Below are 22,855 nucleotides of genomic sequence, written 5' to 3' on the forward strand. Positions count from 1 at the left end.
GTTTTTCATTTTACATCGGATTACAGTTAGAGATTGTCATGGGACTCAGAAGAGATCTTGGACTTTGGACTTTAAAAAAAAAAGGTTGAGATTGATAGGCTAGGGGGACTTTAGAAATTGGACCACATGCTAATCAGTATTATGATATGGCTCCAAGCTTATTGGGGCCTAATGTTTTAATATGATGGTTTGGATTAGTATAGCCACCATGGATTCATATATTTTTATGCTTAGGGTGGCATTCAAATGTATGATATAACATTTGGAGGGGAGGTCTGGTTGGCATAGGTGTTGCTTTTATGGAAAAAGTGTGACATTAGTGGTAGGTTTTGAGGTGCCAAAAGCTTTTGAGCTGTAAGAAGCTCAAGGCAGGCCCAGTGGCTCACTCTTTCTTCCTGCTGCTTGTCTAACTGGATGTAGAACTGTCACCTGCCACTCCAGCCCATAAGAGAACCCAATTTTTCTTTCCAAGAAATATTGGAGTACACTTTAAGATAAATATATTGGGTCTTCATGGCTTGTAACCCACTTCCAGAGGTAGCTTATGAGTGATTTTAAAGCGCACATGGCAACTTACTAATAAATGTACAAAACAATTATTATGTACCCGTGAGAAATTCATTAAGCAGTAAGAATGATTCTGCTGCAGGATTGTAGTACTCTAGTATTTTTCTGGAATATTGCTGTTGGTGGTCTATCTTTTCTTGAATATTTTTATACACATTTCAAATGCTATTCTCTTTCTTGGTTTCCAACTCATAGCACCCTATCCAATACCTCTCCACTTCTGTAAGGTTGTTCCCCACAACCACCCCCATTTCCCACCTCCTCTCCCTGACATTCCCCTACAATGGTGTGTCTAGCCTTGGTAGGAACAAGGGTTTCTTCTCCCACTGGTGCTCAACAAGGTCACCTTGTGCTACAAATGCAGCTAGAGCCAGTAGTGTTTGGGTAGTGATTTAGACACTGGGAGGTCTGGTTGGTTGGTATTGTTGCTCTCATGGTATGGCAAGCCCCTTCAGCTATTTCAATCCTTTCTCTAACTCTCCCAATGGAGACCCCATTCTCAGTTCAATGGTTTGCTGCTAGCATTAATCTCTGTATTTTTCATGCTCTGGATGAGCCTCTCAGGAATGGCTATATCACATTCCTGAAAGCATACACTTCGTGCTTCATTAATATTGTCTATATATATGGACTGAATAACCAGGTGGGGCAGGATATGAATGGCCATTCCTTCAGTCTTAGCTCCAAACTTTGTCTCCATATCTCCTTCTGTGAATATTATTGACCCTCTTTTAAGAAGGACTGAAGCATTTGCACTTTGGTCATCCTTCAATTTCTTTCTTCGGAGACAAGAAATTCTTGTCATAAACATATTTCATTTGCTTGGTAAGAGTCACACCAAGTAATTTTATGTGATTTGAATCTTTTGTTGGTGTGTCATTTCCCTAATTTCTTTCTTGGCTTGATTATCCTCTGATTAGTGGGAAACTACTGATTTCTTTGAATTAATTTTATACCCACCCACTGTGCTGAATTTGTTTATCAGGATTAGGGTCACTTAAGTATACTATCATATTATCTGTACACGGTGGTATTTTGACTTCTTCCTTTCCAATCTGTATCCTTTTGACTTGCTTTTGTTTTCTGATTGCTGTGGCTAGAATTTGGAGTACTGTATTATGTAAGTATGGACAGAGTGGGCAGCCTTGTCTTGTAACTGACTTTAGTGGGATTGATTCATGTTTCTCTCTATTTCATTTGATTTTGGAAACTGGTTTGCTGTATGTTGCTTTTACTATGTTTAGGTATGGGCCTTGAACTTCTGATCTTTCCAAGGCTTCTAGCATGAAGGATTGTTGAATTTTGTCAAGTGTTTTCCAGGATCTAATGAAATGATTATGTGCTTTTATTTCTTTGAGTTTGTTTACATAGTGGATTACATTGATGGATTTCCATATATTGAAATATTCCTGCATCCCTGGGATGAAGCCTATTGATCATGATGGATGATCATTTTGATTCAGTTTGAGTATTTTTACACCGATATTCATAAGGGAAATTGGTCTGAGGATCTTTTACTTTGTTGGGTCTTTGTGTAGTAAAGACAATTGTGGCTTCATAGAAGGAATTGGATAGTGCTCCTTTAGTTTCTATTTTGTGGAATAGTTTGGTCAATGGTGGTCAATTCTATGAAGGTCTGATAGAATTCTGCACTAAACCCATCTAGTTCTGGATTTTTTTATTGGAATACTTTTAATACTTGCTTCTATTTCTGTAGGAATTATGTGACTATTTAGTTGGTTAATCCCATCCTGATTTATCTTTGATACCTGATATCTGTCTAGAAAATTGTCCATTTAATCCAATATTTTCCAGTTGGGTTGCATATAGTCTTATTTAGTAGGATCTGATAATTTTTTGAATTTCTTCAGATTCTATTATTATGTCTCCCTTTCCATTTCTGATCTTTATAAATTTGATAACCTCTGTGTACCCCCTGGTTAGTCTTGCTAAGTGTTTATCTATCGTGTTGACTTTCTCAAAGAACCACTTCTTGGTTTTGTTACTTCTTTGTATAGCTAATATTGGTTCTACTTTGTTGATTTCAGTCCTGAGTTTGATTATTTTCTGTATCCTACTACTCTTGGGTGTATTTGCTTCATTTTGTTCTAGAGCATTTAGCTGTGCTGTCAAGGTGCTAATGTATACTCTCTCCAGTTTCGTTTTGGAAGCATTCAGAGCTATGAATTTTCCTCTTAGCACTGCTTTCATTGTATTTCATAAGTTTGGGTATGCTGTGCCTTCATTTTCATTAAATTCTAAGAAGTCTTTAATTTCTTATTTTATTTCTTACTTGACCAAGTTATCATTGAGTAGAGCATTGTTCAACTTCCCTTATATGTTGGGCTTTTTGTCCTAATTGTTGAGAAGCCTTAGTCCATGTTTGTCTGAGAGGATGCATGGGATTATTTCATGGGATTATTTCAATCTTGTTGTATCTGTTAATGACCATTTTTTGACTAATTATGTGGTCAATATTGGAGAAGGTACCATGAAGTGCTGAGAAGAAGATATATTCTTTTGTTTTTTGGTGAAATGTTCTCTCTCTATCTCTCTCTCTCTCTCTCTCTCTTTCTATATACATACATACATATATATATATATATATATATATATACATATGTGTGTGTATGTTATAACTTCTGTTAATTTGACTATGACTATATATAGTTTCTGATGCCATGATTTGTCCATTGATGAGAGTGGGATATTGAAATCTCCCACTATTATTTTGTAATGTGCAATGTGTACTTTGAACTTTAATAAGGTTTCTTTTATGAATTCAGGTGCCCTTGCATTTGGAGCATAGATATTCAGGATTGAGAGTTCATCTAGGTGGATTTTTCCTTTGATGAATGTGAAGCATCATTCCTTATCTTTTTTTTATAACTTTGTTTGAAAGTTGACTTTATTTGATGAATGACTACTCCAGCTTGTTTCTTGGGACCATTTGTTTGGAAAATTGTTTTCCAGTCTTTTATTCTGAGGTAGTGTCTGTTTTTGTCACTGGGGTGTGTTTCCTTAATGCAGCTAACTTCTGGGTCTTCTTTCTCTATCCAGTCTGTTAGTCTATGTCTTTTTATTTGGGAATTGAGTCCATTGATGTTAAGATATATTAAGGAACAGTGATTGACTTTTCCTGTTATTTTTGTTGTGAGAAGTGGAATTATGTTTCTGTGGTTCTCTTCTTTTTGTTTCCTTGAAAGATTCTTTTCTTGCTTTTCCTAGGGTATAGTTTCCTTCCTTTTGTTGGAGTTTTCCATCTACTTAGTAGGATTAGATTTGTAGAAAGATATTGTGTAAATTTGTTTTTTTCCATGGAATGCATTCTTTCCTCCATCTATGTTAATTGAGAGTTTTGTAGGATATAATAGCCTGGTCTGGCATTTGTGTTTTCTTGGGGTTTTAATGACATCTGTCCAGGGTCTTCTGGCTTTCATAGCAATCTTTTCTGGTGAGAAGTGTAATTCTGATAGGTCTTCCTTTTTATGTTACTTGACCTTTGTCACTTACTGATTTTAATATTATATCCTCTTTTGTGTTTGTTTGCTGTTTCGACTATTATGTGATGGAAGAAATTTTTTTTTGGTTCAATCTATTTGGAGTTCCCTAGGTTATTTGTACAATTATGGGCATCTCTTTCTTTAAGTTAGGGAAGTTTTCTTAAATTTGTTGAAAATATTTACTGACCTTTTAAGTTGGGAGTCTTCCCTCTCTTATATACCTATTATCCTTAGGTTTGACTTTCTCATTTTGTACTGGATTTCCTGGGTATTTTGGGTTAGAATCTTTTTGCCTTGTGCATTTTATTTGATGGTTATGTCAATGTTTTCTATGGTATCTTCTGCCCCTGAGATTATCACTTCTATCTCTTGTATTCTGTTGGTGATAGGGTTAGGCTGGTCCTGTGGAAAAACACAGGCAATAACCCTCCTGGTTGTAAGGAGGGGTCTGGCCATTTCCAATTCCATCCAAAGGATTGCACCATAGTACTAGGATAGGACTGGTTAATTTTGGTGTATGCCAATGTAGAGAGATAGGGGGCATTTTGGAGTTTTTGTATATGTTAAATATGTTTAGAGTAGTCATAGACATCGTTAGTTGTATATTAAGGGGGTTGGTTCTCTCTTTTTGTTTTAGTAGTTGGATTTTAGGGTTTGATGTGCTCTTTCTATTATTCCTTGGTCCTGCAGGTTTTAAGGAATCCCTGTATGGTGGGCAATTTCACAAATGTGCAGAAGGCTCTGAATTGAGAGCTAGTGAGAGTGGGGCCATTATCAGTTTTTACCTGTTGAGGAATGGCTGTGATGGCAAAGGTGGAGAGCATATGGTAAATTAACCTTTTTGAGTTTTCACTTTTTGGGCTGTGGCCCATATAAAATAGGAGTATGTGTCTATACTGACAAAAACATATTTCTGTCTACCAAATTGGGTAATATGGGTGACAACAATTTGCCATAAGGCATTGGATTTGAGGCCTTGGGGATTGTTGCCTATCTCTTGTAAAGCTGGGGTGGTAATGAGAGATGTAGAAGAGGAACATGTTTTTATTATCCTTTGGAGTTGTGGGGGAAGTGGACTTGAAGCCATTTTATATTTGTGTGTGTGAGTGAATGAAATTGATCTGCTTGCTAAGTGGGGCCCATGAATATTCCTGTTGAGGCAGTTTGTTCAGCAAGTTCATTTTCCTCAGATATAGAACTTGGCAGGAGACTGTGAGGTCAGACATGATGTATGTAGATGGGGGGTATCTTTCCTGTAGAAGGGTAGAAACCTGTATGAGTAGAGGGGAGACTTGATTGGCATCTAGTTTGATGAAGGATTTTGACAACCAGGAAACATATTGACAGCATATACAATGTCTGAAAAGAGGTTAAGGAGGCCCTCAACTTCTTTTATGGCTAAATATATAGTATATAATTCTTTATATTGGGGGGAGTGATGGGACAGTTCTTTGAATTGGAGGATAGGGTTCATCCTCAGGGAAGTAGTATATTACTGCTGCAGCTCCCATCTTTTCCCCATCAGTAAATTTGGAGGGGCTTCTGCTCTGAGTCCTTTTGAGAATAGTTTGGGGTGCAGCCATCAGAACAGAGGGAGTGCAGAGTCCCATTTTTCATTAGGATAATGGTTGTCACTCTGTCCTGGGAATCCTAATAAGTTGATAGCAAAATGGGAACGATTTCTGATTAGCCACTGAATGTCAGAGAGGGAGAACAGGGTGACAAGAATGTCAGGTTCTTTTTCTAGGGTTTGCAGGGTCTATCCCTGTCATTTTTAATCATGCTGGTGAGTTTATCCAACTCATTTAAAATTTGGGGTATTCCACCCATCAAGTTATGTAGCCATTACATCACCCCTTGAGGTTGGTAAAGGGCTCCTACAAGGGTAGGGGAGGAGTTGAAGATAAGGAGCTGTATGGTGATTATTAGGTCATACCTAACAAGAGCCATATCTTTTGGGGCTGCATTGACAGAATTTAGAACTTGGATTGCTTCCAGGGACAATATTCTTGGGGAGGAGGGTCTTTTATCTCCTTTTAAGAGGATAAAGAGAAGTTGAAGGGTGCTTGTGGCAGGGTCAAAGCCAACTGAGGTTGCCCAAAAGCTCTGGAGGGAAGCGAGAGTTAACTTTTGAGGGATGGAATCGGTAAGTTTGAGGGGGCATATTGAGGTAAGAGAGATCACTGTTCCTAAAAATGTAATGGGCAAAATAAGTTGGAATTTGTAAGGGGCTATTTTGAATCCTAAGGCAGATAGGGAATGTCTTAGTTGGTTCTTAAGCTGGGAGGTAGAAGTGGGAATGTCTCTCCATATTAATATATCATCCATATATATATATATATATATGTGTGGATCAGTGGTATATATTGAGTTGTTTGTCTAAACAGGGTTTCAATGCAGTGGCTATAGCCTCCTGTCAAATGGTAGGACTGTTAGCCTTTCATTGTGGGAGGACAGTCCATTCATATCATGAGGCTGGGCCAGAGTTATTAACAGGGGTGGGTTACTGAGAATGCAAAGCATTTGCAGCCTTGGGTGTGGAGAGGGATGGAGGAAAAGCAGTTTTTTTATGTCTCTTGCTAATAGGGGGACACTGGTAGGGAGGGCTCATTCATGGGGCAGCACTCTTTGGGGAGAGCCCCAACCTCGCATGATTTTGTTAATTGCCCTCAAATCTTGTAATAATCTCGATCCCCCTGAGCTCTTTTCTACAGTGAACACAAGGGTATTCCATAGAATGCGGGTTCGGCAGATGTGTTGTAGTACCAGCTGTTCTTCTACCAGTTGTGTGAAGGCTCTAAGATTCTCCCTGGATACAGGCCATTGTGGGATCCAGATTGCTTCATTGGAGAGTCAATCGAGGCAGAGAGTAGTAAATCTAACAGTAGCCCCTAGAATTGGGGGTGATTTGGAGGAGGGTTTTAAGGGTCTCCTTGGGTATTACTTTCTTTATAGGTAATATCCTCTATCTTAATGTGGTCTCTTTCTCTTTGGGTGGTAGGAACTACCTCTAAGGCTTGTAAGATATCTCTCCCTAGAAGATTGGTGGCTCAAGTAGCCCCAAAGCGGGTGGATGAGGACAGTAGCTCCATCCGTGTCTTCCTACTATTTGGTGAGGTAGCCCCTATGCCTAGGAGTTGGGGCCCAGAGATCAGTTGCCAGTCACTTGGGATCTCTTGTTGTCTTAAAATTGTCTTTTCTATTCCAGTATCAATAAGACATTTGATTGTTTTTTTAATCTATTTGAAAGTTTAATTTGGGGTGGGAGCTTTCTGAGATACTGGACACCCATAAGACTTCTAGGGAAGTAGTTGTTCCTCTTACTGTCATGTTTGAGGAGTGCCCTGTCTGAAGTTTAAAGGCTCCAGTGCTTAAAATTCTTATCATGTACAGCAGTACAGTGTCTCTTCCAGTGGAAACCTTTTCTAAGGGGGAACAAATTGTTTTAGGGTGATTAGAATCTATTACAGTTAGAGAGTTTTGTGGGCATTCATTCCTCCAATGTCCTGTCCCTCCACATTTGAAGCAGATTATTTCTGCTTTTACTACTGCTACGAGTTCCTGAGCTACGGATGTAATCTGGTGTGACATAATCCCTACATCTTGGGTTGCCACAATCCACTTATCATGATGTTCTTCCCCAAGACCCTGGCAAGCTAGTCTGGATTCAGAAGTCATGTGTTCCCATACAATTGTTTTAAAAAGGAGGTCCCTTGTTGTGGGGTTGGGAATTTTTCTTTCTAGGCTAATTTTAGTTCTGTGAATAAAATCAGATAGGGTTTCTCAAGGCTTTTGATGGAGAGGCAGAATGGAGGAGGTGGGGTCTTGTGACCCTGAGGGTGGATTGAGTCTGTCCCAACTTTGGGTTGAAAAAAAGTGGACCTGGACATTATACTCTGCTGGCTGAGTTGCCTGTTGTGTTCCTGTAGAAAAGTGTTCCTGGCCAAAGAGTTCATTAAAAGCCAAGGGGGTCTTGACTCAGTCTGATTTTGCCTGACTTGTTGAAGGTATTTGTCTTGAAACAGAGCTTCCATACCAATAGCATTGGGACAGATAGGGAAAAACAGCAAATATCTCTTCAATCTTCAGGGTTCTTTAGGTTGGCAACTTGACTCTATAGTAAAGATTTTGTCCAGAGTGCATGGATGTCATCTTCATTCACAGCCTGACTGAGTTCTTAGAGGTCTGAGGCTTGGAATGGGTACCAGTTGAGTGGTTTAGTTCAACTGGGGTTGATATTAACAGGAAATGCTGAAGCACTTGGGTTTTTTGTTCCTTACAAGGCTCCTGAGTAACAACGGAGGAAGGGTTCGTTTTTGCAAGGGAATCCCAAAAGTCAGTACATTGTTGGGTAGTAGATGGATGGGAGCAAGGGACTGAGGAATTTCGCGCGGTTTTCTCTAAGGGTTTTGTAGGTCTTTCATTTTTGTAGTTTGGAGAAAAGGGAGGAGAAATACCTCTCTTTTGTTGGATGACAATTAGGCTTCATCCCAGGGATGCAGGCACATCAATATATGAAAATCCATGAACTTAATCCACTATCTATACAAACTCAAAGAAAAAAACCCACATGATCATCTTATTAGAGGCTGAGAAAGCATTTGCCAAAAATCAATAACCCCTCATGGGAAATGAGTTGGAAAATCAGGAATTCAAGGCCCAAACCAGAACCTAGTAATAGCAAAATACAGCAAAGAAGTAGTCAACATCAAACTTAATGGAGGGGAAACTTGAAGCAATCCCAATAAAATCAGGGACTAGACAAGGCTGCCCACTCTCTCCCTAACTATTCAATATAGTTCTTGAAGTCCTAGCCAGAGCAATCAGACAACAAAAGGAGGTCAAAATGATACAAAGGGAAAGAAAGAAGTAAAAATATCACTATGTGAAGATGATATGATGATATACTTGTCTGACCCCAAAATTTCCACCAGGGAACTCTTATAGCAGATAAACAACTTCAGCATATTGGCTGGATATAAAATGAACTAAAACAAATCAGTAGTCTTCCTCTACTCAAAATATAAACAGGCTGAGAAGGAAATTAAGGGAATGACAATAGTTACAAACAAACAAACAAATAGACTTTGGTGTGACTCTAAACAAGCAAGTGAAAGATTTGTATGACAAGAGTTCAATTCATGGAGAAAGTAATTGAAGAAGCGCTCAGAAGATGGAAAGATCTCCCATGCTCATGCATTGTCAGGATTGAGGTAATAAAAATGGCCATTTTTCCAAAAGCAATCTACAGATTAAATGCAATCCCCATCAAAATTCCAACTCAATTCTTCACAGAGCTTTAAAGAGAAATTTGCAAATTCATTTGGAATAACAAAGAACCCAGGATAGCAAAAACTATCCACAACAATAAAAGAACTTCTGGGGTAATCGACATCCCTGACCTCTAGCTTTATTACAGAGCAATAGTAATAAAAACTGGATAGTATTGGTACAGAGACAGGCAGGTAGATCAATGGAATAGAATTGAAGTCCCAGAAATAAACCCACATACCAATGGTCACTTGATCTTTGACAAAGAAGCTAAAACCATTCAGTGTTTCCAACAACTTCCAACCATTTTCAGCAAATGGTGCTTGTTCAACTGAATGTCGGCATGTAGACGAATGCAAATCAATCCATTTTTATCACCCTGTACAAAGGTCAAGTCCACGTGGATAAATGACCTCCACATAGAACTCAATACACTTAAACTAGTAGAAGAGAATTTGAGGAAAAGCCTTAAGCACATAGGCACAGGGGAAATTTTCTTGAACAGAACACCAATGGCATGTGCTCTAAGTTCAAGACTCACTAAATGTGACCTCATAAATTTGCATAGCTTCTGTAAGACAAAGGATATTGTCAATAGGACAAAAGTGCAACCATTAAATTGGGAAAAGATCATTACCACTCCTACATCTGAGAGAGGGCTCATATCCAATATACACAAAGAACTCAAGAAATTAGTCTCTTCAGAATTGAGTAACCCTATTAAAAAAAATGAAGGGCAGGACTGAATGAAGAATTCTCAACTGAAAAATATTGAATACTGGAGAAGGAACTAAAGAAATATTCAATATCCTTAGTCATAAGAGAAATGCAAATCAAAACAGCTCTGAGATTCTACCTCACACCAGTCAGAATAGTTAAGATACAAACCTCAGGTGACAACAGTTGCTGGTGAGGATGCAGAAGAAGAAGAACACTCCCTCACTGTTGGTGGGATTGAAAGCCGGTACAACCAGTCTGGAATTCATTTTGGAGGTTCCTCAGAAAATTGGACAGAGTACTACTTGAAGACCCAGCTATACCCCTTCTCAGCATATACCCCAAAGGTGCTCCAAAATATAGCAAGGGCACATGCTACAATATGTTCAAACCAGCCTTATCGATATTAACCAGAAGCTGCAAAAACCAAGATGTCCTTCAACAGAGGAATGGATACAGAAAATGTGGTACATCTACACAGTGGAGTACTCCTCAGCTATTTAAAAAAAGGACTTCATGACATTCTTAGGCAAATGAATAAAATTATCATCCTGAATGAGGTAACCCAGTCACAATATACATACTTGGTTTGCTCTCACTGATAAGTGGATATTGGTCCAAAGGCTCGGATCCCAATATACAATCCATAGGCCATATGAAGCTCAAGAATTTGGAAATCCAACAAGTGGATGCTTCAGTCCTTCTCAGATGGGAGAAAAATATTTACAGGAGGAAATATAGAGACAAAGCTTGTAGCAGAGACTGAGGGAACAGTCATCCAGAGACAGTCCAACCCAGGAATCCATCCCATGATTTCACTAAACCGAGACAATATTGTGGATAGCAGGAAGTGCTTGCTGACAGGAGCCTGTTATAGTTGTCTCTTCAGAGGCTTTGCCAGAGCCTGAGAAATAATGATTTGGATGCTCTCAAACATCATTGGATTAAAAACGAAACCCCCAATGGATAATTTAGAGAAAGAGTACACATGGGACTCTATGACTCTGGCTTCATATGTAGTAGAGGATGGTCTTATAAGGCATCAATAAGAGGAGAGGCCTTCCTTTGGCACTGTGAAGGCTCAATGTCCACATATATGGGAATGCCACACTCTCACAGAGATAGGGGGATGGGGCAAAGGATGGGGGATTCCAGAAGAGAAATCAAGAAAGGCGATAACAGTTTCTTGTACATTATATATGAGATAAATATCCATATAAGTATAGATATTTTGTTGCAATTTTCTGGGCAAATATAGAAAGTACTATAAAATAGGAATTGTGGTTTTTAACTACCTGATTTTTATAAAATATTTTAGATATGCATACATTATAAAACACATGACCTGTCAAAAACCAGGAGTTCTAATAGACCTTATTAGTTACAAAAGTATCTATGGACTTCTTGGCCTGAGTGAGACATATGAGTAGGAAATATTCTACATACCTTTCATTTGGGATCATTATCACACTTTACCATCACTGAGAAAATTGTTTTTCATTATGGAATACTTTAATCAGTTTAAAAACCCTTTATAAATCTTCCAACATTCTAGAACTTTGATATTGCTCTGAAATGTTGATTAAATTATAAATCACTTGGCCATCTGAAAATAGGTATCTAAAATAGTAGAGAGTAGAAAAATATGACTTAAATAAAACATTAAGGGCTCAGTAAACATAGATGACTGGTAACATATTAAAAATATTTTCATGATTACGAAGAGTGAAAAATAAATCTAAAATGGAATCTTGTAACATATTTCTCCAAGTCACCTGGGTGTGCATGTACTAAAGAGAGAAAAAGAATTAAAGATCATTGATAGTGTATTAAAATTCTTGGAATTTTTTGACTGTTTAAAATTCTTAGGTTTGTAAAAAATGAACTTTTGTGTGCTTATAAAGAAGTGTCCAATTGTATTAGAGAAAAGTATATATAATTTAGTGTTACTATAGATAAAATACTTAAGTAAAATCCCTTCTTTATTTCAACAGAAAACGATGAAGAATGATCTTTATGAGTCATATATTCTATGTAACTGAGTTTAGTAAAATAAATGTCATTGTTTTTCTACTTTAGATAAAGTTTATATTAATTCCGTATACTCAATATATATTGGTATTCATTCAAACTTTTGATATGTTTTACCTTCACCAACTGTCCAACCAAACTTGATGTTTCTTTTTCTATTTATTCAAGTTGTGTTTCCTTACTATTAATGGGAGTAGTAACTAGCCTGGACTGTAAGTCAACCAAGGATAATATCATTAAAGAAAACTGACTTTTTCCCAGCAACTATCAAGTGCTAACCCAAGCTCAGTTTCAAGCAAGTACTTATAGAGGCAAGCAAACAAGCAAGGGTGTTTGCAGCTTAGAACACATCTGATTGGGGGGCTATTATTGCCCTTTAAAAATGATTGGCTACTGTTGGGAGCCAAGCCATAAATTTAACTTGTTTTCCTCCCAATTGGTGGTTGTTAGGGAGTGACTTGGAAACTAGTGCTAGGTTCTGACTTGTTGGTTAACTTGAGTTCACCCTTAGGTCAGGTTCTCTTAAGAAGGAGCCTGAATCCAAGCAGTTGTTCTGATCTCTCAAAATCAGTAAACTTGGAAGATTATATTATAGAAAGATAGAAGCTTTTAGTCCCAGGCCTAGGGATAGATAGAACAAAGAATCACTTTGACTCAGCCTAAGCCCACCTTAGGTACTGCCCTCATCTCATCTCTACGTTTGAGGAAATAAAAGTGAAATTTACATCTTGCTCCCAAAGTAGTTGGAAGAAATACCCAAAGAGATTAGAGAAGGAGAAAGCATAGCAACAATGGACAAAGCAGAAGACAACTGACAGAAATGTCAAAGAGGACTGGAAACATCTGACAGAAAACTTCAGAAGAGAAATTCACCTCAGACAATTTCCAGAGAAAATAACAGTCATTTGAGTTTGGCAGCATATCCAAAGAGACCCAGGAGACTTGGGGACATCAAGAACCTCTGACTCATTCTGTCAAATCTTTCCCCAATTTATGAGTTTATATGCACCTCAATTAGGTGTCACTTTTAAATATTACTGCTTCTCTCCAGAAACTATTTTACCTTCAATTTTTCATATACACTAAGGATGTGTCTGTATTCTAGCCAGAGGCAATAAGGGTGTATATGAAGGGTGTGTCTGAACAGCCAGAAGGATTAAAATTATAGGGGTTGGGGATTTAGCTCAGTGGTAGAGCGCTTGCCTAGCAAGCGCAAGGCCCTGGGTTCGGTCCCCAGCTCCGAAAAAAAAAAAAAAAGGATTAAAATTATATCATTCTAGCCAGCTCACAAAGACCTAGATTTTGGATGTGATCCCTTGCCAGAGCTGTTATGTTGCTGGATGAAAGTTTCTCTACATCCATTTGTTTTGGTAGAATAAAATCAGCTATATGCAGTTCTTATGGATTTTTTTTTAACCTATCAATAGAATTACTGACTCACAATAGAGAGTTCTGTACTACATACAGAAAATGCTGAACTTTTTTCTGACATTTCAGAATTAACAGCATTATTTATACAATTAAAACAATAATTTGAAAAATAAGTTATTTATTATTTATCGCCCATATTCGATCTCATACTGGATTTTCCTGGTCCACTGGCCCAATGAAATGAAGATAGTAATCAGTTATTAATAGAAAATATGCTTGAAGAATTGAAATTTAATGAGAAACATTGTGTTAAGTGCAACGTTTTAACAAGAAAAATTTCCATTACTTCACAATAAGCCAAAGAAATTCTAAAAATGAAATCCTACTATTCTCCACATAAGCAAAGTTCTATTGCCTGCTGGAAGTAACCTTAACGGCATGAAAAGAAATTAAATTTGGCACATGGGTGTCGTTGCAGAATTAGGGATCTAAGATTTGTACATATACTATTGATAAATATTCAAGATTTCATAGAATTCTGCTTTGAGTTAATAAGTTCTAATTCTGTAATTGCTCATTCGTTGGAAGGGATAGCTATTAAGGGGATACCTTTCCAAAGTAAGACTGAAAATGCCCCCACATGATTCCAATAAGACGAAATAGGGTGTGTTTTGCATATTATAACATAAAACATGTTAAAAGTATACCACATAATCCAACAGTTCAAGCAGTTATAGTAATGTCTAATTGGTCTTTAAAAGGCATGCTTAATATAAAGAAAGCTGGAATAAAAACTCCCAGAAATAGACTGAATACTGATTTATTAACTTTTATTTTTAAATGTCAATGAGGCAGTAACAACTGCTGCTCAAAGACACTAGATTATAGAAATAAACCACAAAATAGATCAACCTGTATACTTAAAAGATGTTTTAACAGCAGAATGGAAGTCAGGGAATGTGTTATGTTCAGGAAATTTGTCTGTATTTGCACAGGGGATGAAAGCCTATAGTTTTTTGGGGTGCAGAAATCGCCACACAGACCATACAAACACTGATCTCAGTTAAGCAAAAATGGTTTCTTGAATTCACAATCTAAGAGTAATCAATCAGGACAATAATAATAATAATAATAATAATAATAATAATAATAATAATAATAATAATAATAGTGACTCAGGAGCCTATGGATAGTGCCAGTTTGTTCCAGGGCATGATTTTCATAGGACAACCAAATTCAGAAGTTCAGAAGGCAAGGGCGGAGGTAGTACTATATTCTGGTTAACTAAACAAAGAATTATCAGCTGACTTTTGGCCAATTGGTCGTGAGGCAAGCAGCATGGTGAATAGTTGGTGAAAAGGGGAGTTTCACAGCTTTGAGATAACAAATCATACATAGTATGATTTTTCAGTGTTATCTTTGGATAATTACTTCTGGGAAATGGGGTCTGAGAACCCTAACATTATTTCACTATATATGAAAAAGGGAAACTGAATACAAAATGGTTACAGGTGTGCTAAAAGGAGCAGGCCTCAACATAGATTCCATCAACATTGATAAGTGTCTGATCTGAGTAAGATAAACTTCCACATGAAAGGAACTATTTAAGGGAGGAAGAGACATAGAAAGACAGCAACATGTGGGACTCAGAAAGCTGACCAACCTGCATGGGAACCACTCAACAAAATGGCTAAAAAGGAGAGAAAATTCATCATACTGGGAGACTAGAAAACGTCGATGTTGCTGAAGAACAGTTGACCAGAACTGTTGTTATGAGGGATAATCTCATGAATGGACCATCATAAGGAAATTAAGACTGTTAGGTATGTGGGATTCGTAACTGTTTCTGTTGCAAAAGTTAAACTGTGTACGGTTTTTATCTTAAAGAGAAAAGGCAAAGATGTAGAGGAATTTTAATGAATCAACATAGCTGCCCTAGCAAGGAAACATATCCAAACATATGATCTACCCTCAACCCAGAAGCAGCCTGGCTGACAGTTTGATCTGCCTGGAACACAAACATACCTAGCAATGAAGATAAAGTTAGTTTATATATGGAAGAAGCCACATTTAAAAGTCACATTTCGTTGGGGGGAGGGGCAGGCAGACTAAGTGATAAATCAGATAAAGATTTAAGATAATGATGCTGAGATATGATATACCCAACTCTCATGAGAACAGACAGGAAAAAGCATCACAGGAAGTGAGAGCTGTGTGTGGCAGTTTTCCTGAGACAGCTTTACAAATACAGTTTGCAGACAGGACAAGCTAGACACAGGTAAAGACGGAGTGAGCCAGTAATGAGCAGCCAGAATGTTTACATATATTGCCTATATTACTATGAAACCAAGAAGAGCAATTTAGTGCAAAGCCAAGAGAAGTTGGAATAAATCAGTCAGTTTGGAATATTAGAATTAATGGAGGCAAGAAACTTTCAGGCTAAAGATCAGGAAAATTATAACTGAGAAATGCTCTAAGCTCAGCTGAAGCAGTGTATTATCACAGCTTGGGTATGGATATCATCTCATCCCTCCATCCAATAAAATAGAATGGAAATTTATATTATTATTCTATATTTAATATGAAAGTTGTTTCGAAAATACATTTTATTCCTGGCATTTAATATAATACTTTTAAACTTTCATGGAATGTATATGAAGATTCAAGTCATCCTATGCACAGTACTTGATCTCTATTTTTCCATCCTTAAAAAAGAGGGAAAAAGAAGTGTAATACAGTCAGATTGATAAAAGGATGCAAGGAGAAAAACATCAAATGGAGAAGCAGGAAGGACAACACCAATTGGTTATTATATAGCAAGTGGTCACTCATGCAAGTAAAATTATAATTACTGTATCACATTGGAATATTTAAGGAAAGTAAATTATTGAGCACAACAAATCCACCTTTGCAATGGCTATATGACCCACAGATGAAAAGCTGGAATAATTTCTTGGATTGCAAGATAATAACATTTGAATATATTTTTTCAAGAGTGTGGTTAATTTCTTTTTTAAAATTAGTCTTAAAATTTTTAAGACTTTTATATTAATGAAGATATCGACCAGAAAGTACAGAGGATACAGTATTATCCTATCTGCAGAGTATACAACACCTTGCTAGAGTTGTACATTTGATACTATTCAAAAGTATAAATTGCAAAAGAGTATTCCAAAGTCCACAGTTTACATTGTATCAGACTTGGAATATTGTGATTTCTTGACGTTGCATCAATATATAATGATACAATATATAATGTAAGTCCTGTTACAGTATAGACTTCATTGAGTAACTGAACACCCCTTATATTTTGTGTTCCTTTCCATATTCCAACTCTAGCAGTCACCAGCCTTTTCATTGTCTTCATTGTTTTGATGTGTAAAGGATGTCATCTACTTAGACTCATATCCTTTTAGAGCTCTATTTCACTCAGTGATACTCATTTAAATATTTCCCTGTGTTTTTGTGGCCTGAGAGTTTACTTATTTAGTGCTGAATAAAAATCAAGTATATGAATGCACTGCAGAAAATGTTACATTTCTCCTTGCTTGGAGAATAAACTTTACAAGCAGATTAAGACCTGGAACTCTAATCTGGCTCATAGATTGAGAGGTTATATTTTTACAACCTAACACAGCAGTATTCATTTACAAACAGAAGACCATTATAGTTTCTTCTAAACTTGACAGTGAAGAAGTAAATTGCTCTGAAGAACTGGGTGTAATGTTTTGTGTAGACAAAATTTCAATACTTTTAGATAAATATGAAAGAGTGTTATTTCTATATCATATGGTGAAGATATATTTAATTTTGTGCAAAAACTGTCTTTTAAGATGAAGTTATTATTGGAAATCCCACCAGAAATAGAATTTTTTTTAAATATCCCCTAAACCTTTGGTAGCATCACCATTTATCAGGGTACTACTGATGTGTAGTGAAACTTTGTTTTATTTTTAATTTACTTTTTCGTTCAGGAATTTAGAAAATTTAACTATTTTATTTACATTCCAAATGTTATTCTCTTTCTCAGTTTCCTGGACTATATACATGAAAAGCTTTTATGTGCCAATTTATCATCTTTCTCCCTTTAGTGAGATATCTGCTAAAGTCTTTAGCCACTTTTAGTTTTTATTTCTTTATTGTTGAGTTTTAATTATTTTATTTTTTAGTTTTTTGAAAAACAGTTCTGTATTAGATATTTTTCGTACAAATATTTTTGTCAGTGTTTGACCTTTACATTTTATTGTCTTGTATATGATTTTTCACCAGAAATATGTTATACTTTTAATAAAGTCTGACACATAAAACACATTTCATCAGCAAAGCTTTGCACTTTTACCCAATGTGTTGTAACTCAGACAAGGGTCATATGGATTTTATTGTATTTATATATTCAATGTATTTACAGTTTTGTTTTACAATTATTTCAATGATCTACACTGAATAAGTAGACAAGGATTGTAAAGGTAAAGGAAATAAGTTAGGTATTTTGATGAAATAACATTTAAGCCTATCAAAAAGTTTAATATTCTATTTTATATTATTTCTTAATTTGACCCAATATGAATAATTAAATACTTAAAGAGAAAATCAATATATTATTTTATTATATGTAACATATATTATATAGTACTGAGAATTAAGATACTATTAAGTGTATAATTTCATTCATACAATACATTGAATACATATACTTTGATCTATATTAAATATATTTATGGATATTTTATGTAGAAGAGAATCTAGCACACAATAAGGGTACATTAAACACTAGTCCTTATCAGTATTGCCAGTATTGACCACAGATATTATGTGGTTATATATATATATATATATATATATATATATATATATATATATATGTGTGTGTGTGTGTGTGTAGGTGTATGTGTATTAATGTATGCATATATGCATATGTGTATGCATATGTATATGTATATATACATATGTGTGTATGCATAAAACACATATATAGAAATTAATGGTTAGTATAATATGTTTATTATAAATAAAATATTCCTTTTATTTTCTTAAACATAGAAATACCATAAAATACTAAGAATTAATAAATTATTTGATACAGTTTATTTTAATCTATACAATCCACATATAGGGGTATTTCAATTCACAATCAGCTGACTTTAATTACATGGGATGTGGTGCTTTGTTTGTTTGTTTATTTTTATACTCCAGATTTTATCCCCCTTCTGGTCCACCACCCTACTGTTCTACATTCCATACCTCCTCCCCCACCTCCCTGTCTCCACAAGAGTGTCCCACCACACCCACCCCATCAGACCTCTAAACTTCTTGGGACCCCCAGTGTCTTGAGGGTTCGGTGCATCTTTTCTGACTGGACCCAAACCCGGGATTCCTCTACTGTACATGTGTTGGGGGCCTCCTATCAGTTGGTGTATGCTGCCTGGTTGGTGATCCAGTGTCTGAGAGATCTCGGGGGTCCAGGCAAATTGAGACTGCTGGTCCTCCTACAGGGTTGCCCTTCTCCTCAACTTCCTCCAGCTTTTCCCTAATTCAACCAGAGGGGTCAGCAGCTTCTGTTCATTGGCTGAGTGCACATATCTGCATCTGACTCTTTCAACTGTTTGTTGGGTCTTTTGGAGGGCAGTCATGATAGATCCCTTTTGTGAGTACCCCATAGCCTCAGTAATGGTGTCAGGTCTTGGGGCCTCCCCTTGTACTGGATCTCACTTTGGACCTGTCACTGGACCTCCTTTTCCTCAAGCTCTTCTCCATTTCAATCCCTGCATTTATTTCAGACAGGAAGAATTATGGGTCAGAGCTTTGACTGTGTAATTGGCAACCCCATCCCTCTCTTGATGCCCTGTCTTTCTGCTGAATGTGGGTTCAATAAGTTCCTTCTCCTCACTGTAGACCACTTTATCTAGGGTACCCCACTCTGAATCCTGAAGATTTCTCATTTCTGAGGTCTCTGGTACATTGTAGAGCATCCTCGCAACCTTCTTCCTCCAGAAGTCACCTGTTTCCATTCTTTCCGCTGGCCCTCATATGTGGTGCTTTAAATTCACAAACTGGATTAAATGCTGTGCCTTTACTATTTTAAGGAGCTATTTACATCAATTTCAGTGAATGAGTACAAGGAAAGGGCACTTTTGGACTAGTCCTGCTTTGGTGCTACTGTTGACAACAATCAACACCATATCTTTCACTGTTACCTATGTGGAGCCTTTGTTTCATGGAATAACCCAGAATACTATATTTTAAACTGAATATAGTTAAAATATTTATAATTACATGCAAAATATTATAAGTAATTACACAAAATTTTAAAATTAGAATTTGTTTCGAAAGCTCCACAAAATCATGAAAATAATTAATTTTTAAAATATATATATCAATTATATAACAAACTGTACATAGAATTACATATATTTTATATATAGTTCACTGTATATGTATACATATGTAATAAACTATAAATTATTTGAATACCTACTCAAACACAAATTAATGTGATATTTCTACTACACACTTTGAACTAATTATGGATACAAAAACAGGAATATGAATGAACAGAGGTTATCTCATAGTCACCTAAGCAATTTTGAATCAAATTAAATGTGGTTTCCCTGAATACTATGTAGTAATATGTTTTATAATCTTACACTCCTTATATTTCTTAATAGTGGAATCCATTTGATATAATTATGGAATTATGGCTGTGGTAGGCACCTCTGTTTGATTGACTTAAGTGTTAAGAGGCTTTCAAAGTCATACACATGTTACAGTATCCCACCTACCTCTCCAAAGCATGGCTGAACCTATAGGATAAAAATGAGATGGCAATTTTTTTCTTTTTTCTTTTGTATCTAAGAGCAGATGTACATGATGTGTTCAGAAGTGAAATGTAAACTGAATAGCTATATATTACACCTGAAATTTTCTCCCCTGAAGCATTTTCAACTAGGTTTTGCAGAATGCTGTCCACAATCACAAAGTCACCATCTGCTGATTTTTATCAACAGTACTGCTATTTCTAAACTAAATGGATCTTGTGTAATAGGCTTTATATAGAAACTTATTTCATTTTATTGTTTTAGTCAAAATGAGTGGGGCTATTAATCTTGCCCGCTATTATTCCCTTCCCCTAAAACACTTTTCCTCCCTTCCTGCTCTATTTGTTTTTCCTTGCTTACTTCCTTCTTTATTTCTTTCCTCCCATGTAAAGATAACCATGTGTTTTTTCACCTTACTGGATTCTCTTACAGACAATGTTGAAGGAATCTAAGATGTTCTATAATGCACTCACGGCTTTCAAGTCTGTAACTTACATTTTAGGGGAAAACATACAAAATTAAAATTAATAATAAAGTTAAAGAAATCAATTTATCAAAAGCAAAACCAGAAACTCTGTAAAATGCCAATACTTAAGCATGGCAACTTCTATTCAAAGAATATTTTCATTGTCCACTAAATATTCTCAGAGAGAAAAATTGAAAGGCATATCATAACTCTTGAAAAATCTACACCAAAGAGGAATATCTCTCCCATTTTTTTGTATATAGTTTATATAGTGTCACAAAACTGTTAATTTTCCTCTTCCTTCTTCTGCTGCTCCTGCTCTTTTTGATGCTACAGTTAACAACATCAATAAAAATATTTTTCTTCCCACCTGAATGAGTAGAAGCAGAATAGAAACAATTAAAGTTAATATTTCCATTTAATAATTTATTATTAGTATTCAAATGGTATTTATTAGTATAAGTTAAAATCATTTCCTCATGTTAACTAATTAAATGAGCTGATAACTTCTAGTGTTATAACAATTTTTTCTTTAACTCCAACCTCCTCATGAATCAGAGAAAAACAATTCATTATTTCTGCTTCGTGTAGGCTTTTTTCCTATCAATGTGTTAAGTAAGTCAACTCATCCTAAAATGGCAGAAATTTGTCTCATAATAAATTTATTGAAATGTAAATATAATCTACATTTTGAATTTTAATATACTGCCCTTTCTTACATAGTGCATATGTTTTCAAATTTATGCAGATAATTGAATCTTATAAACACAATGAACATAATTGAGTTGACAGCCTGTTTTGTATTTATATTTAAAGTACTCAAAGATTAATGAGTACTTGAGCATATTTATAATTCTAAGTTAATTATTCATATTTTGTACAATGCTAATTTGTGGAAATGTTAATATTGGGCAATGTTTTAAAATGTTATTGTACTGTTCTGGTTGTGTTGTTAAAACAATGAGAAGCTTAGAATGGATTTAATTTCGTAGTCTGTGTTGCACAGTTTCCAGAAAGTACTATTCCAAGTCTTTGGTCATTCCAGATTGTGATGATGAGTCAATTTATGTGAGAGTATTGAATACATTGTTCTTAAAATCTGCAATACCAAGTCCTTTAGCATACATGATAAAATGTTTTTAACAACACAGGTACCTTGTGCAGGGCAACATTGAGTTGGCTTTGTCCAGCAGCCTTGATGACTGTGAATCAAACCTTTTAGTTCCTGAGAAACTAAGGCACTCCTTTAGAAGTGGAACATTCAGGCCAGCTATGTATCTGCATTCCCTAGAAGTCAATGAAGCATATAGGTGCTTGGCAGGAAAGTTAGTCTCAGATATTAATCTTGTATGCCCTGTATAACTTGCAAACATAACTGTATCCTGGCAACCACAATTGCCCTCTCCCTGTTTCTAAAGATATAGTAAATCTCATTCCTTGCAATAAAACGTGTCACTGTCTCAGTCTTACTGTGATCTCTCCAACCTGAACTATTCAAGATAAATTTCTCATCACCCTTATCAGGAAATCTTGGCCCTGTAAGTAAGTACTGGAATTTGAGTCCTTGTACATGTTATTTGTGAGCATCTGGCCAGTGTCACACATGAATTGACTAAATTAATCTTTCCAAGATGTAGTAGCCAAAATGAATTTTCCAATCTCAAAGCACATCATGACAGTTTTTGAAAACTCTGTAATAAAAGTAGTATCAATTATTATTTAAATGATTATTACTATCAGTGGTTTAATATTAACCACTAGTCAACAATATTAATCATTCATCTACGTGCATCTAAAATAAGCAATATTTTAGATAATTTTAATGATACTTAAAACTAGTTTAAATGATATAATTTAAAATTATCAACCATACTTCATTTTTTAATGTCTTATGTATAGTAGCTACTCAAGAACTTTCTGAACATCCTTAAGAAAATATTAGGATAAGGACTGTAGTTCAGTGTTCACAAGACTAAATGGATCCTGCAGAGAACTCAAACCTGGTTATCATGGTCACTGTAGAATTAAGGCTTTATCATTAAATTAAATATTGACCCCCATTCAACGTGTCCCTCTGAAGATATTTCACTCATTGGCATGAAGTCAGAATAAAT

At 35.9% G+C, this 22,855-nt stretch overlaps 1 long non-coding RNA gene across 1 annotated transcript in view; it reads left to right on the forward strand.

Moving 5' to 3' along the window:
• Positions 1-6,114: 6,114 nt before the first annotated feature.
• The window catches only part of LOC108350673 (uncharacterized), an 86,406-nt gene continuing 69,665 nt past the window's right edge, over positions 6,115-22,855 (forward strand). Inside the window, exon 1 of the long non-coding RNA XR_001837543.3 lies at positions 6,115-6,216. This is a non-coding gene — a long non-coding RNA (uncharacterized LOC108350673). The remainder of the gene's footprint in view (positions 6,217-22,855) is intronic.

The sequence above is a fragment of the Rattus norvegicus genome, chromosome 4 (assembly GCF_036323735.1).
Source record: "Rattus norvegicus strain BN/NHsdMcwi chromosome 4, GRCr8, whole genome shotgun sequence".
Classification (NCBI taxonomy): domain Eukaryota; kingdom Metazoa; phylum Chordata; class Mammalia; order Rodentia; family Muridae; genus Rattus; species Rattus norvegicus.